Source organism: Crocodylus porosus, unplaced genomic scaffold, assembly GCF_001723895.1.
Source record: "Crocodylus porosus isolate Cpor-Errol unplaced genomic scaffold, CroPor_comp1, whole genome shotgun sequence".
NCBI lineage: Eukaryota > Metazoa > Chordata > Crocodylia > Crocodylidae > Crocodylus > Crocodylus porosus.
Window position 1 is genome coordinate 7,717,900 of NW_017728942.1, and position 14,926 is coordinate 7,732,825.

General features: G+C 44.8%; 1 long non-coding RNA gene across 1 annotated transcript; it reads right to left on the reverse strand.

Moving 5' to 3' along the window:
• Positions 1–919: 919 nt before the first annotated feature.
• On the reverse strand, positions 920–3,270 carry LOC109318819. The gene is made up of 2 exons (XR_002103327.1): positions 1,452–3,270; positions 920–1,391 (listed from the first exon to the last, which is right to left on the reverse strand). It is a non-coding gene; the product is annotated as an uncharacterized LOC109318819 (long non-coding RNA).
• Positions 3,271–14,926: the final 11,656 nt, after the last annotated feature.

A 14,926-nucleotide genomic window follows, 5' to 3' on the forward strand; every position in this document is an offset into this window, starting at 1 on the left:
GCAGAATGGAGCCATGGGCGGCTTGTCCGGGGGGCAAGTGATTTGTGTGGGCCAGCACGGGTGTGGGCTCCCTGCCCTTGGGAGGGCCCCATGCTGGCCACACCATGGTGAGGCACTCCCTGTCGATCCGGCAGCAGCAGGGAGGTGGTGTGGGGTTGTGTCCCCTGCTGCTGCCAGGTAGGCAGGGGGTGCACAGCCAGCAGGGGGCTCCTATGAGAGAGGATCCCCAATCCCACATCCACCCCCCTACGAGCTCCACTCTGCTCTAGTCCGGCCACACCGGTGGCAGTGGGGGAGGGAAGGTGGGCACGTGTCCTGCCTTCCCCTTCTGCAAAGGTGCTCACCCTAGTCCTCCCCCGGCCTCAGCCTAGCTGGGTCCTGCCCTTCCAAGAGCCAGTTCCATTCAGCCTCCCATGAGACAGAGGAGGCTGCTGGAGCTGCCAAAAAAAAGGTTTATTTATGTCCGTAGTTTAAAATGCCGTGCATTATTATTAAATTTCAGTTATTGGATTGGCATTGGCCAAAAATGGTTGGTTAATAATTGACTTGGTATCAGCCAAGAAAATATTGGTGCATCTCTAGCTGGAAGCCATATGTTTGAGCTGGACATTTGCCACAGATTCTGCACGTTTTCCTTCCCTGCATGACTTATCTTTTTGCTGAAGCCCTTGATGCCCATCTTTCTGTCTTTGTGCTCCAAGTTCACAGACACCCAGGTGGAAGGAGGTGGTAGTCCTATTTCTCTCCTTGAGAGTGAACCTCATTTTAATCTGAACTAAAGTACGAAACCTGTGTTCTTTAATAAGAAAGCTTAAGAGATTTTGATTCGGCATTCCCTTGGGTGTTTAAAGGATATTTCTTTCCAGAAGGGCTAAAGAAACAAACGCAGGAGCATTTTAATGCAAGTCACATTTTCATCTTTTTTTGTAGTCCTTCCCATGATGCTGTATTGACCCAGCACTTAAGCTACTCTGTCATTAAATCAAATAATTTAGTGTTGGCAAGTTCTGTCTGATCTGAACCACATCACAGAGTAAATGATCCAAGCTCAGGTTTATGAGCGTCAGTTCCCTTTGTACCGAACGGAGGGCCAGCACACTTCTGTGCTCGGCACTACTGAAAGGGCTGTGCTTTGTACGGTGCTCTGCAGTTTGATTCCTGCCGAAATCCAGCAGAGATCTCAAGCAGTGGGTGGAGGGGAGGGAGGAAATGGGCTATTTGACAATATTTTGTGTGTTGGCAGTGACTCTGTTCCACCTGCTTTCAATCAGCAAGTGACTTGAAGTGGTTTCATTAGTGCTTTGGAAGGTAGCGTGAACACCTTTCTGTACTCTGCTGCAAGACTATTTTGTAACTTTTCTGTCTTGCTCTTCTTAGTACTGGTCTCAAATCTTAATACAGAAATGAGGAGTTAGCAGTGAAGCAACACAGCCACAAAAGCTGTTCCAAACGTAGAGTGGATGCTGCTGTAAAGCAGGACCTGGACAGAGGATTAAGCATCAAAATCCTGGTCCTAACATGGATTCCCGTGTTTGTGGAAAGTTGCTTGTTTTCCACAGTCCGTTCCCAAACTTGGAAAATAGGGAAGATGTTTATGAGGGATGCTCTGAGCAGCAGTCCTGCCTCTGTTGGCCAGTCATTTTGAAGATAAGATGAGGGCTTCCAGGACTAGCTTGCAGTTTAAATGACGATTGCCTTGTACACGCAGTTCTGTGGGAGGCAGTTAGGCTTTTGAGAGTAAAATACTGTATTTCCTTGGATACAGTACTCTCCAAATATAACACACACCTTGTTCTTGAAAGGCAGAATGAAGGGAAGAAACACTTTCCTTAAAAGCACTGGTATCTATGGCATTTTCTCAGGGAAAACAAGTGGCTGCAGTTGGGGGCAGAGGGGAACCAAAACACAGTGGATGCTCTGTTAAAGCCCCAGCTGAAGGATACTACAGGTGCTGCTGCCTGGGCCATAGTGCCAGGCCCCTTTGCTCTTCTGGAGCGGAGCTGCATGGGCCGCCGCAGCCAGTTTGTGCAGCACCAGCCTCTGAAGGGGAAGGGGGCTGGGGGGGTTTGTCCAGACCCAGCAGCTAGGCAGCCCCATGCGCTCACTGTGCTGCCCCTCTGTACAGCAAATGCGGCATTACTTTTTCTCCCTGAAGAGGCTCAAGATCCTGTTACTGTATATCCTTGCTTAATGCTTGCATCACAATTTCCAGCAGCTGATTTTTTTTTCGTTATTATTATTTGAGGTGGGGGGGGGTGTATGCAAGAACATACAACAATGCAGCTCTGTAAGATAACTTTTTCAATAAGCGAAATGTTTCACATTTGAATTACAAATATTTCCAGTTTCGCTGCATTGTGGTAGAGCTATTTTTATAACACAACCTCTTTACATACTCCTGTGAAAGCCATGCAGCAGGAGAGGATTATTACAAAGCACTACAATAAGGCTTGAGGCCAACCTGATTTTTTTTTTTTCTTTTTTCCCATTAATTGAATTGAGTGCAAAATATAATACTGCTGCTTGAATGCTGGCTTTCATATAACTTGATTTCCCTTCCAGATGAGATGTTTGCATCTAACGTATCCTTAGACACTATTAAAGTGTTTTCATGATATCTTAAAGTTGTTTCTTGCCATCCCACTCTGCTTGCAGTAATTCCCTAGGTACTTGAAATGGATTTTTTTTTACTTGTTTTGCTCATGAATATACACTGATTTGTTGTCCTAGATTGCTCATACTGGGGTTTGTTAGCATAAGTTTTAAGGAAAATGAACTAATAAGGAAATGCTAATTTACATACGCATCCAGAAAATGTATTTTCTTTTGCAAGTGCAGAGATGGAGAACTCAGATTTCTCATGCCGTGTCTGTTACATTGTGTTAGTTTTAATACACTGAGTTGATTTTACACAATGCATTAAACATCAGCTTGTAGCATCTGCTGTGTGTTGAATTGACAACCGTGAAAAAGGAATTTCTCTATCCGCAGAGCAGCCAAGAGTAATGCAAGCTTTTTGCGTGCCCTACCCACACGCATTGTATTTGCTCATTCCTTCTCTCACCACCCTGATCTGCCTGTTTACAACAATGTGAAGTAATGCCACTTTGGTGACGGCAGTCATTTTTGTGATGTGGACACCTGATGAGAGGACACTGAGGCCGTCAGAACCTTTCATCTTAACGCTGCTGTAACCTTAGTGCAAGCAGAAATACGGTTGGATGAGAGGACTCAGATTTTGAAAACCATGTGCAAGTATGTGCACGCTTATGTAGGATCATAGGAATGTAGTGTGGAAAGGACCTCAGGAGGTTGTCCAGTCCAGCCCCCTGCTCAAGGCAGGTTAGACCCTCACTAAACCATCCTAGCCAAGCATCTGTCTAACCTGCTCTTGGACATTTCCAGATGTGGAGACTTCACAGTTTCTCTAGGTAGCTTGTTTCAGTGCTTGACCACCCTCATAGAAAGTTCTTCCTAATCTCCAACCTAAATTTTCTCTGCTGCAGCCTGAGGCCATCGTTCCTAGTCCTGCCCCATGCAGGCACAGAGAACAGGCTACCTCCATCTTCTCCATGCTAATTGCTATGCACAGTTGCTGTGACTGCTTGCACGGATCGGTTGTTTATGAGATGGCCTGTTTCGTTTTGTGTAGATCAAGTGTGCAGAGCTATGCATGCAATCTGGAAAATGTTGGCACACCATGTGTGCGTTTCCAAGGTTGTTAATTCCCTGTTCTTTGTGATATTTTTAATATGCATCCTCTAAGTCGGAGAAGAGGTCTAGCCCTAACGAGAGCTATCTGAAGATCTTGGCGGAAATTGCTTTCACTTAGTACATTACCCCCTGTAATCTTGCTAGGCTTTAAAATAATAGCTTTATCAAGCTTTCCCTTTGAATGAATGAATTTAGCAACGTCATAATTGACCTCACCTTTGAATGAATGTTTCCAGTTGTACAAATTGCCAGAATGAGGGGGAATGGGGGGGGTAGCTTGGGAAAACGATTGAAAACTGAAGGCTTGAAGGCTACTCTTATACTGGGCCACTGTGACTCAACTAGGGGGGATAATAATAGGTTTCGGTGCTTACAGTGCATTCACCAATCAGACATTTCACAGCTGGGTCCACACTATCATCCTGAAGGCTATAGCACGTGTCTTTGCTTGGATAGAAAGTCACTCAGTATTTTTATTTAGTTATTTTGTCTATTTAAACCAAATGCATGGACCTTGTAGTACAAACCAGCTAATAGACTGAGCACATGGAGGACAATGCAGAAAACAGAACTCGGGACTGAGGCTGGGGCAGCCTAATTGCCATCGGAGGAATTTACAGCAAAGACAAAAAGGTATAATCCTTGACTAGGATAGCTTTTCTCCTGGGGTGAAACTGCTTATGCATCAGTACAGCGGGCAGAGTAGGGCTGTGTGAGGCTTTGGACTGTGCTTCGGATCCACAGAAGCTCCAGTATCTGAAGCAGGGTGTCCGGATCGAAACACTGGCTTTGTTAGGGTTTCTGAACTGCTTTGGAAAAGCTTTGGAGCTGCTTCAGAGATCCAACCATAGGGAATAATGGGGAATCAATCAAATATCTATAACTTTGTTGTTTTTTGTCTGATTTAGATGAAACTTGCAGGGGTGGTAGCCTCTGCAGAGAGCATGAAGCCTGCCAAGTTTCAAGAAGATCGGTGCAGGGGTCCAGGGGGAACTGCACCTCAAGCTGCTGACAGGCAAAACTCGTGACATAGATGTCCCTGTGTGTGTTAAGGCGCAGTGGGATGAAAACTGCAGGGGTGGTGGCCCCTGTTGCAGCCACGAAGCCTGCCAAGTGTCAAGGAGATAGGTGCAGGGGGAATCTGGCTTCTGGGGCCCTGCACCTCTGGCTGCTGACAGACGAAACTCGTGCCATGGGCGCTTGTGGGACTGACTCTGTCCGTCTTGGGGCAGTTGATTGTCTGTGTTGATTATTTCCTCTCCTGAGTCTGTGGTTTTGTAGGTGTTAATCCATGCTCATCAACTCTTTATGTAGTAGCTAGCTCCTGTGTCTTGAGCTGGTCCCCGAGTGAATCATGATTAACTGGCAACTGGTAACACAGTAGCTTAGCAGCCAGGCCTGCAGTAGTCCCCCCACCCTTCCTGCCCCAAGACGGACACAGTTGCACAAACACCCATGTCGCGAGTTTTGCCTGTCAGCAGCGAGGGGTGCAGGGCCTCAGAAGCCCCTACACCAGTCTCCTCGACAGCTGGCAGGCATTGTGGGTGCAGCAGGGGCCACCACCCCTGCAGCTGTCACCATGCTGCGCATTAACACACACAGTGTCACCCATGTCATGAGTTTTGCTTGTCCACAGCTTGAGGCGCAGTTGCCGCCAAACCCCTGCACTTACCTCCTTGAAACTTGGCAGGCTTTGTGGCCTCACCAGGGGCCACCACCCCTGCAGTTTTGACCCCCCTGTGGCTTAACACACGTGCCATGAGTTTTGCTTTCAAGAATTTGGGGTGCAGTTCCCCCCAAACCCCTGTACCAATCTTCTTGAAACTTGGCAGGCTTCATGCTCTCAGCAGAGGCCATCACCCCTGCAAGTTGAATCCAAATTAGACAAAAAACAAGTTAAAGATATTTGATTGATTCCCCTTCATACCCTATGGTGGGATGTCCGAGGCGGCTCCGAAGCTTCGGAGCTGCCGGCTGGATCAAAGCAGGAACCCGGTCCAGAGCTCCAGATTGGATCACGGCCATCCAAAGCCAGATCGAATAGCTGCCTACTCACTGGCTGGCCCTGGTATCCTGATGCTGGACAGAAGGCAGGGCAGAGGTAACACTGTCTGGTTCAGAGAAGCATGCCAGCTATGCCCCCTTATCAACATAGACCACATCATCACTGGACCATACAGTACAGATTGTAACACCCAGGGGTCATTCTCCTGCTCCTCTACCAGTGTCAAATATGCCATCGCCTGCTTGCAGTGCCCCTCTGCTCTCTGCATTGGGCAGACTGAGCGATCCCTGCTTAAACATCTGGCTGAAGTGGAGTCTTCCTTGCCTTTCATAGACCAAAGTGGTATGCTGGCTGGCTAGCAGCCTAGGACAGCGTGCTGTTCTCAAGTTAGTGTTCCTCTTGTTGCTTAACTGTTGGTGACCAGTTCTCGCTCTCAGGTCACTACAAGTCTCATCCTATGTCAGTTAAGACACGGGGTGTGCCCAAGAGGTCAATTCTGCTGGACTTGATGAAGCAACAGGTAGCTGATGCCATATACAGAGCTGGAGGTGATGTGCGGCATCATATCTAATTATCTGATAGCATAAGAGGACTGTGGTTGCAACATGATCTGCTACCTACTGTTGAAAAAGAAAGCAGGAATTCAAATGTGCAACTTCCTCTGGATTCAAATCTGGCTTGTTCTGTTCCTGCTTGTTCCTGGCACCGGTTTAGAACAATGGGCTTCAGTCGGAGGGATCAAAGCAGAGTGAGATTCGACTGTTTTCAACACTAAATAAGGTTCTGGAGCAGGAGTGAATGAGCATAAGCAATGGAGGTGTAACTCTCAGAAACCGTGGCCTTTTCCCTTGATGAAACAGAAGCATGTACTGATAAACCTTTGTCACCTTGCATGATTAAGCACAGCAGATACGATGCTCCAAAACATACTAAGCACTTCCCATGCAAATAGGGAACACCAGGCCCTTTTCTAAAGAGCTTGTTTGTATAATGAGATGTAAAAAAATGGATTCATTTAGTAAAGATCTGAACAACGACCATCCAGTAGAGGGGAGCCTTTTGGACTGTATTGGGGTGGGTGAAATAACTTTATGCCAGTATATGTCTCAACTTCAAAATACCACACATCAACATCTTTCTTTCTTGCTGTCCATTTTTTATGTCCTGCCCCCCCACCAAGATTTGTTTAACTGAGCTTGGTGGGATGTTGGCTTGGTGGGTTCAGAGGATGCACACTCTGCAGGTGTGCAACTTGGTGGTTTATGAATTGGATGGCAGGTGGATGTGAACAGGGAGCACAGAAAGGATGGCTATATGCCAGGGTTATTTGAGATGAATGGTAAAATTGGAAATGCAGAGCAAAAGCAAGTGGTTTATGCTTGTTGGCATAATCTTATAAAGACCATTTTTCTTTTTCTGTGAAAAACAAAATATCATTTTGAAGTGGGCTTTTTATTGGTTATAATCGTATCTCCTGGACTTTGATTCCAGGCATACATAGCTCATGGAGACCTGGAGATAGACAAGTGAATAATGTTTGCTATACAGTGGAACGGTCTCCATTTTCATCAGCAACTAAATTTTTTATCACCCTCAAGAAATAACTGTGTTGTATCCATTAGATAATGTAAACTTGCCCCTTGTATTACTACATGTCCCATATGTCCTTCAAAGAACATTTCTTCTTTTGTGTCTTCTCTGCTGCTGTTGCCAACGACAGCTAGCATTCATGAATGTCCTCATTATGTTAAATGTAGGAATAATATTGCTTACTTCACAGGGTTGTTGTAAAGCTGAAGTCATGAATGCGTCTTGGCACATTAAAATATTCGCAGATAAAATAAACACGCAGATGCCGGACAGTATCTGCGTGTAAATTATAGTGATGGATGATTTGGCCAGTACATTGCCACTTGAGCTGCCTTCATGATGCGCTTCACTTTTGAGTTTCTTTATTCAGATGCCAAGGATTATTACAAGCTAAGTACCCATGTTTTGGACACACAAGTTATATCTGGCAGGACACAAGTACTCCATCGCCATTATTTTCAAGTTGGGAGGATGCTTGCCATTCATCTTCACATTATGTGCAATTCTTCTCTTCCTCTTCTTTTCCTGATTGGAACCAGAGATGTCCAAGCAGCACTTATTAGCATGTAATTGCTCTCATCTACTGGGTTCATTTTTTGGCTGTGTGTAAATTAAATACTAGTTTGGTTTTCTGCATATTCCTCAGGGTCTGTATTCTTCACTTCTTGGCTTGCTTCTTTAAAGTTACATCACAAAGAGCTGCAGCAAAGCATTCACACGCGTACGTGGGTGTGAGTGCAGTTGAGAACGAAGGACTGGCAGTGCAGGTAAGGTCTATAATTCTGGTCCAGCGGGTCACACAATGTCACCATGGCAGAACAAAGAAGTGAACTAAGTACAAAATACCTTTCACCTTTGGGACAGGGTTGCCATATACTGCTACATCAACTCTTTATGGTTTAGCTGTTGCTTAACATCAAATTCTGTGCATGAGGCGCCACATTATGTATGCCAAGAGCATTTTAACTGTGTTAAAGCGCTGCATCGTCACTAGTAGGAAGTTTGACTAGCAGCTAGTTCTGGAAATATTGAAACCTTTCCTCATGACACTCTTATCCAATCATGGTTTTAACTTATCGCTGCTGTAGAAGTACCCGACAACATGTGGGCAAGCGTGCAAGCAAAAAAAATCGGTATTTTAGAAATCTTAACTATTAGCTTTTTCCTGGGTTTAGCTCAAAGACAGGTTCAGTCGTATTTGGGGAGATTTTCATTTAGATCTTGACATTTGCCTCCATGGTGGCTAATTACCTTTGGGATGAACTTAACCGCTTTGCAAGGACACGTGAAACCCCACCCCACTGCCACGGCATGTGCATGCGCTAATCAGCCACTGATGGAAGCGTGGCTATTTACTGTCTGATACTAGATGAATCAATCTTCCATTAAATGTGGAAAATGCTTATGGGGAAAAATATTTGCATGAAGCAATGTAATTGCTAAAACACTAGTTGTCAAGAAGACAGCTGTGATATTACGGATGAAGTATCCATATTTTGATTATCTTATTCATGAAATCATACTGTTTTGTGACTATTCATTTCCTGTTGTTTCCCTGTATTATAAATCAGAAAGATGAGTCTGGCTGGCTAGTTTTCTTTGTCCAGATAGGCCACACATTTATCACATTTAAAAAATAACCTTATCAAATGTCACTATTAAATTGACATTTTCTTGGGCTAACTTTTTAAAAATGGATGCATTTCACCCCACCTCACCCCCACAGCCTAGCAAAAATAAATAAATTTCATGCATGCTTTAAACAAGTGATTCTCAACCAGGGGGGTAGGGCACCCCAGGGTGCCATGAGATCTTTTGAGAGGTGCTGTGAATCGGGAGGAGATGAGTCTGTCTTTATTTCTTCACACCTGCTTAAGTTCCTCCCTGCCTAGCTGCTGCTCTTCTCTCACTGTCCAGACCCTCTGTGAGGAGGTAAGCACTGTAATAGATGGATTAATTTTTGAAATGGGGTGCTGCTCAATTCACACAAGTCAAGGAGGACGCCTTGAGTTAAACAAGGACTGCCTTGAGTCTAAAAAGGTTGAGAACCACTGCATTAAACCAAAAAAGAAAAGCATTGCTAATTATCTGCGTTAATAAGATGCTGTCCTGGAGCCCTGTTCCTGTAAGGCTTGGATCCTTGCTCCCCTGGTATCTTTTGCTTGTCTGCAATACTCCCATGGCCACTCTGACCACAGGAGAGCCTCGTATTGTTTTTATATAGTTATAACGTCTTAGTATTTTAATCGCAATCTAATATCATAGACCTGACAGAGAATTTCTCAGTTTCTAATTTAATTTACCACTGTAATAAAAATCCCTATTACCAGTTTTACACGTGCCTATTTTACTTCATATCCCCATCTTCACAACAGTGCTAGGAGGTAGGGGGCTGCGCTTAGTCCCATTGTACCGATAAAGAACAGAGGCATAGGCAGAGATACAAAGGCTCAGATCTGCAATCGAACCTTCTCTAGGCATATAAATAAATACCTCTCGAGCCGAGTCTCTCATCAGCTAGAGTTCATTTAGGAATCAGGAGACGGCGCAGAGATATAGCCTGGAATTTGTCTGAGTTTAACCCCCTGACCACATCACCCTCTCATTTCTTCAAGTGCTTTGCACACCTCCACTATGGATAAAAGCGGTGGGCTTGCACGTTGCATGGAAGTTATGATGTCTCCTGCCCAAGCAGCTCCTACTTCTTTACCTGGCCCACACTTGCCTCTCTAGCACCTGGGCTTAGGCCACTCTGGCAGGATAAAATGAGAAACCTGTGCAAAGTGACAGGCACAGCATATATTTTAAATATTAGGCTCAATGGTCACATCTGCAGTTCATACCATGAGTTTCATGAATCATCCAATAAAGGGACCAGAAATTATTCTAATTAATTAAGCAGCCCAGCTTGATAAATGATTTGCAGAATTTACAATTGAATCCACAATTTGAAATTTGCTTTTGGTGACTGTTCAACGCCCCCCCCCAATTAGCTTCCTGCCACCTCCCATTTATACTAGTAAAGCATGAGTGCTTGTATGTTCATGGGAAGTTAGCTGAGGAAAGGTCACAAAAGCAGCTGTGTCAAATTCAAGTTGGAATTGGACTCAATTTAGAAAAGATTTTCCATTCTTCTCTTGTCTCTAGTCTGTTATCAGCATCTCTTTCTGACACTTCAGTGGTTTCTGTTGTCACACAAACGCCTCTTCGTGCACGTTGCCCTAGGGTTGATTGGACCTGCTCAAGTTCACATTTTAGGTAACAGCAACACCTGGGTGCTTATTGTTAATCAGTTATTTACAGTTGTGGACAATAAGGCAAGGGGCTGAAACAACTTACCCAAAGACGAATAGCAGGGGAGGAGGAAAAGATGGAAGTTCAGACTAGGTGGTTTGGTCATGCAGTTCTCTCCCGGCCTCAAGCTGCCGCCTTCATGAGTTCTTTGCTCCCAGCCATGTGTTTGCTGCTTTACTCTAGACCATCTCTGATGAGAAGATGAAATAGGGAAGCGACAATCATAAAATCAGCTCCCTAGAAGAGGGAACTCAACAGCCCAAATCCTTCTCACAGGACTATCCAGGAACCTCAGGTTCAGATGTCTGCGGAGGTGACTCAGATCCTCATACTAAATACATGAGTGCTATGTGTTGCTTCATGGCTGGGACCTTTCCCACAAGATCATTAGCACAGCGGTGTTTGCTGATTTTGAGTTGCTGTCAGCTGTCTTGGCATCTGTATCCTTAGCGAGATTCCTCCTCTTGGTTGCACACTGCAATTTGGAGCAGTGATAGCACATGCTAGACTGCCAGCCTCTTTTTGCTCTAGGAATGGCTGCGTGTCAGTAGCCCTCTACCTGCGTAGCCCCACAGAAAGCGCTGATCCTCCAGGATGGAAGGTGTTGTATAAATGTTCGATGGCCTTGTTAATAACAAAGGTAATTCCTGGACTTGTATAAAATATCTTGAGTAATGGCTTAATTTTTGGTTGCCAGAAGGTTTTAATTTTGATTTCATGACCCAGTGGTATACATACTATTATTTGACCCTAGTATATTTAAAACATTGTTACATCAAATATATTAAATGGCACTTCAGCCGCAATGGTCTATTGAATTTGTGCTCCGTAGTGTGTAAATTATGTCTTTAATAGGGAGTAATGACTCTGCTTTGTCAATCCACCAGCCATTCATGAGCGCTGCAGGGTACAGTCAACCTAATGCTCAGGGAATTACCCATGCAACTTGCATTATTGTTTACTGAACAATAAATGGGCTCTAATATCTAAAGCTGTGCAAGTGCTACTGCTTAACTCTTAATGGTTCGAGTGTTTGCCAGAACAGCCACTGTTCCCTTAGCCAGAGATCTTGCTGTTCACGCAATGCTCTGGGTTTGAAAAGAACTGAATGAAAACAAACTTCCCTTTGTTTCACTGGGGTTATGTTATCACAGCCTTAGACGCTGCACTTCAAAAATTGTCCAAAGCCTGTTAAAATGTAAATGAGATGCGGGCAGGGAAAATGCCCTAGTCAAAAAAAAAAAAAAGGAAATAAAATAAGTCCCTCACCTGGACACAGAAAGGGCCATTGCATGGATTTAATGGGTGCCTCTGCAGCAGATCTATGTAAGCACTTACCGCAGTTGTCTGCCAACATGCCCCTTTGATCTGTGGGATTATACACTATTACAGGTATGCTCAGGACCCGCTCAGCATGTATTTCACCAACGTGGTCTAGCGAGTGCAAGGCCCCTCAGTGCATTTGTGGGGTTGCAGCACTTCTGTCTGCAGATGAAACATTTCATTTAGTAGTCTTCGCACAGCAGAAGACTTCTAACCCGTAATGAGGAGCAGCTGGGATTGGAGTGATTCAGCTTCTATTCCTGACTGCTGCTGGGTTACTATGTAATCTTGGGCAGGTACCTTTTGGTGTCCTTTTCCTATGAAGTACAGCCGTATTTGTCATCACCTTTATGAAGCGGTTCTTTGAGCTACTTGTGTTATCTGCCTGCAAAGGTTGAGTAACTTTAGATGACTGCTTTCTAGAGGTGATCTTTTCTCCTTAACGCTACAGCCTGAAGTGCTGCTTCGCACACTTTGTTAGCTGAAGCACCAATTAAAAAAAAAACACAATAGTCCTATTCCTCCCCCACAAATGCACACAGCCAAACCCATAATATTTATTTGTAAATTAGATTAAAATTGTTGGGCTCCGACTGTGCAAGTGGCTTGTTTAATTTCAGACCGAAAAAGCATCATTTGTAAGTGATGGAGAACAAGAGTTCATAAAAGAATTGCTCATAGTCCTTCAATTTTGGCAATAAAAAATGGGGCTGATTTAATAGATTTAAATTCTGTTTTCTGCTACAAATCCAAATACATTTCAGACAGATTTGAGGCATCTACTCTCAATCCATGTATGTGACTCCTGCTCAAGCGCATTACCGTTTCCTTAAAACAGAGCTCACGAATGATACTGCTGCAATGAAGTAATATTTTAGGTGTGCACAGAACCTTTCATCAGTCTTGACATACAAGAGTGACTAAGCCCTGTGCTAAAATGCAGCTGCCTCTACAAAGGAGCATAGCATAACACTGCAGAGGAAAGAGGGAATTCAGGCCAAGGGCAAGCTAATACAAAAATGCAAAGGGATCTTTATTGTCTGAAAGCTTGAGAGAGAGAATGGTTTTGTGGGGAAGTCTCTAGATTGGGAATCGGGAGAGTCGTGACCCTTCTCCCAACCCTTTGTCACCCAGCAGGCTTGTAATAGGACAAATGGCTACTTCTCTGCCTTCGTTCCCCAACTGGTCCTTCTTAACCACTCCTTCCCTATTCAAGTGGTGAGAGCTTTCTTCTTCTTGCTAAGAGCATGTGCAGTGCCTGGCTGTTGCCCCATGAACCCAAGTCCAGATCTCAGGGTGGGGGTGGAAATACTACCTGGAAGCAGCAATACCGACGGCGTGTAGCATCCCTGGGAGAGGCCTGGTGACATGAGAAGAGCAGGCAGAGCGAGGACTGCGTTTGGGGTTACAGCCGGGCTTGCCAGCTTCAGCCTGCTGGTGGCTCGGAAATAACTACAATCTAATGTCCTTCCGCACACGTTCTGCACTGCAAAATGAGCATTCATTTACGAGCTAGGAAGGAAACCATTAGCATTCTGGCAAATCAAAATATAATCACATCTTTCTGATTTCAAAGACCGGCCCTCTTGACAAGTCTCATTAATTATCCCAGACAGGTGTTTTTCAACAAAAGCTCCTTCTCTTGCTGCTCCCTCTTCTCCAGCCTCCCGCTTGAGCTAATGAAGCCTCAATGCTGCACTTGGAACAATGGAGCAATTTATGTAACCACAGGTTAGAAGAGAGCGGAGAAGGAATCGCGGGCACTGCAGAGAGGCTGCGGGGGCAAGGATCTTCTCTCTGCGAACAGAGATGGCTCATTATCAGTGATTAGGGAGGAAGTATTCCAGAGAAAGAAAGTAGCTGTGCTTAAAAATGTTCTTTGATAGCTTATTAACATGCAGATGTTGCTCTAGGAGAGGACTAGGGACCTCGCCGTTGTGGCTTTTTACATCCGCCAGCTACTGGACAGTCGGTTTCTTGTTCAGGAGGGGGTCTGGCCCTTCCTCCTTCCCCGTGTGGTCTTGTAGTCTGGCTCTACGGACGGTTCACGGCCACACAAACACCTGTGGCCATGAAGTTGGGGAAGTGTGGTTGCTGTAGCTCGCTATGTGCTTGCCTACGGAAGCCAGACTCTTTGCGCAGTCTTAGTGTTGCTTTCTGCATGCTTTTTGAAAGCCGGGCTCTCTGTGCCTTGGTTTCTCCTTAAACACAGTGGAGACGGGAGTGGAGAGTAGTGAGCGTTTTAGCAGCCAGGCGCAGAATGCTTGGATGTGAAGGACGCAACTGAAACTCTCCTTGCATCCTCCTCTTCTCAGTACAGCTAGAATGACAGTAGGACTAGGGACTGTGTGATTTAAAAACTATTGGCCTGAGCAAGACTTGAAGCTTAGTACTGATGCATGTCTGTTCAAGTGGTTGGTAGGCTTCTCTAACTAAGCTAAAAGTCCTGATAATTTTCTTCCCACAGAGCATCTGTAGTATACTCTGAGGATTCCCTGGTTCCTGCAGCTTGATCAAATTGAGAGAGAGCGATATCTTCTAAACACTAAAAAAACAGCATAACTGTAAGTAGCCTTTGGAAATGTTTGCATTAGTCATCATTCACTTTGAAGGAAACTTCAAGCACAGTTTATAACATTTTCAGTAGATATCCGGAGCTCAAGGCTGACCTCAGATAGAGGTGTGAAGAGCTCTTCTTGCCTTTCTTCTGCAGTGCCGGAGCTCTCATTGCAGGAAGCAATGTAAGCATATTCCCTGAAAAGCCTGTCAGTGGATAAGAACGTTTTTCAACTGCGCTTCCAAAGTTCAATCAAAAGTGACCTCCCAAACCCCAGGATGCTGTTAGAAAAGGAGTTTTTCTTAATGGACAAAAGCTAAGGGGGGGTTGTAGCCCAAAGCAAGAAGTGTTCTTGTTGAAAAACTTGATAAGCAGGCTATTGCCCTCACTTCCTCAAATGTACTCAGCTATGGGTAGCTCAAAGCTATAAGGATCAAAGCTAT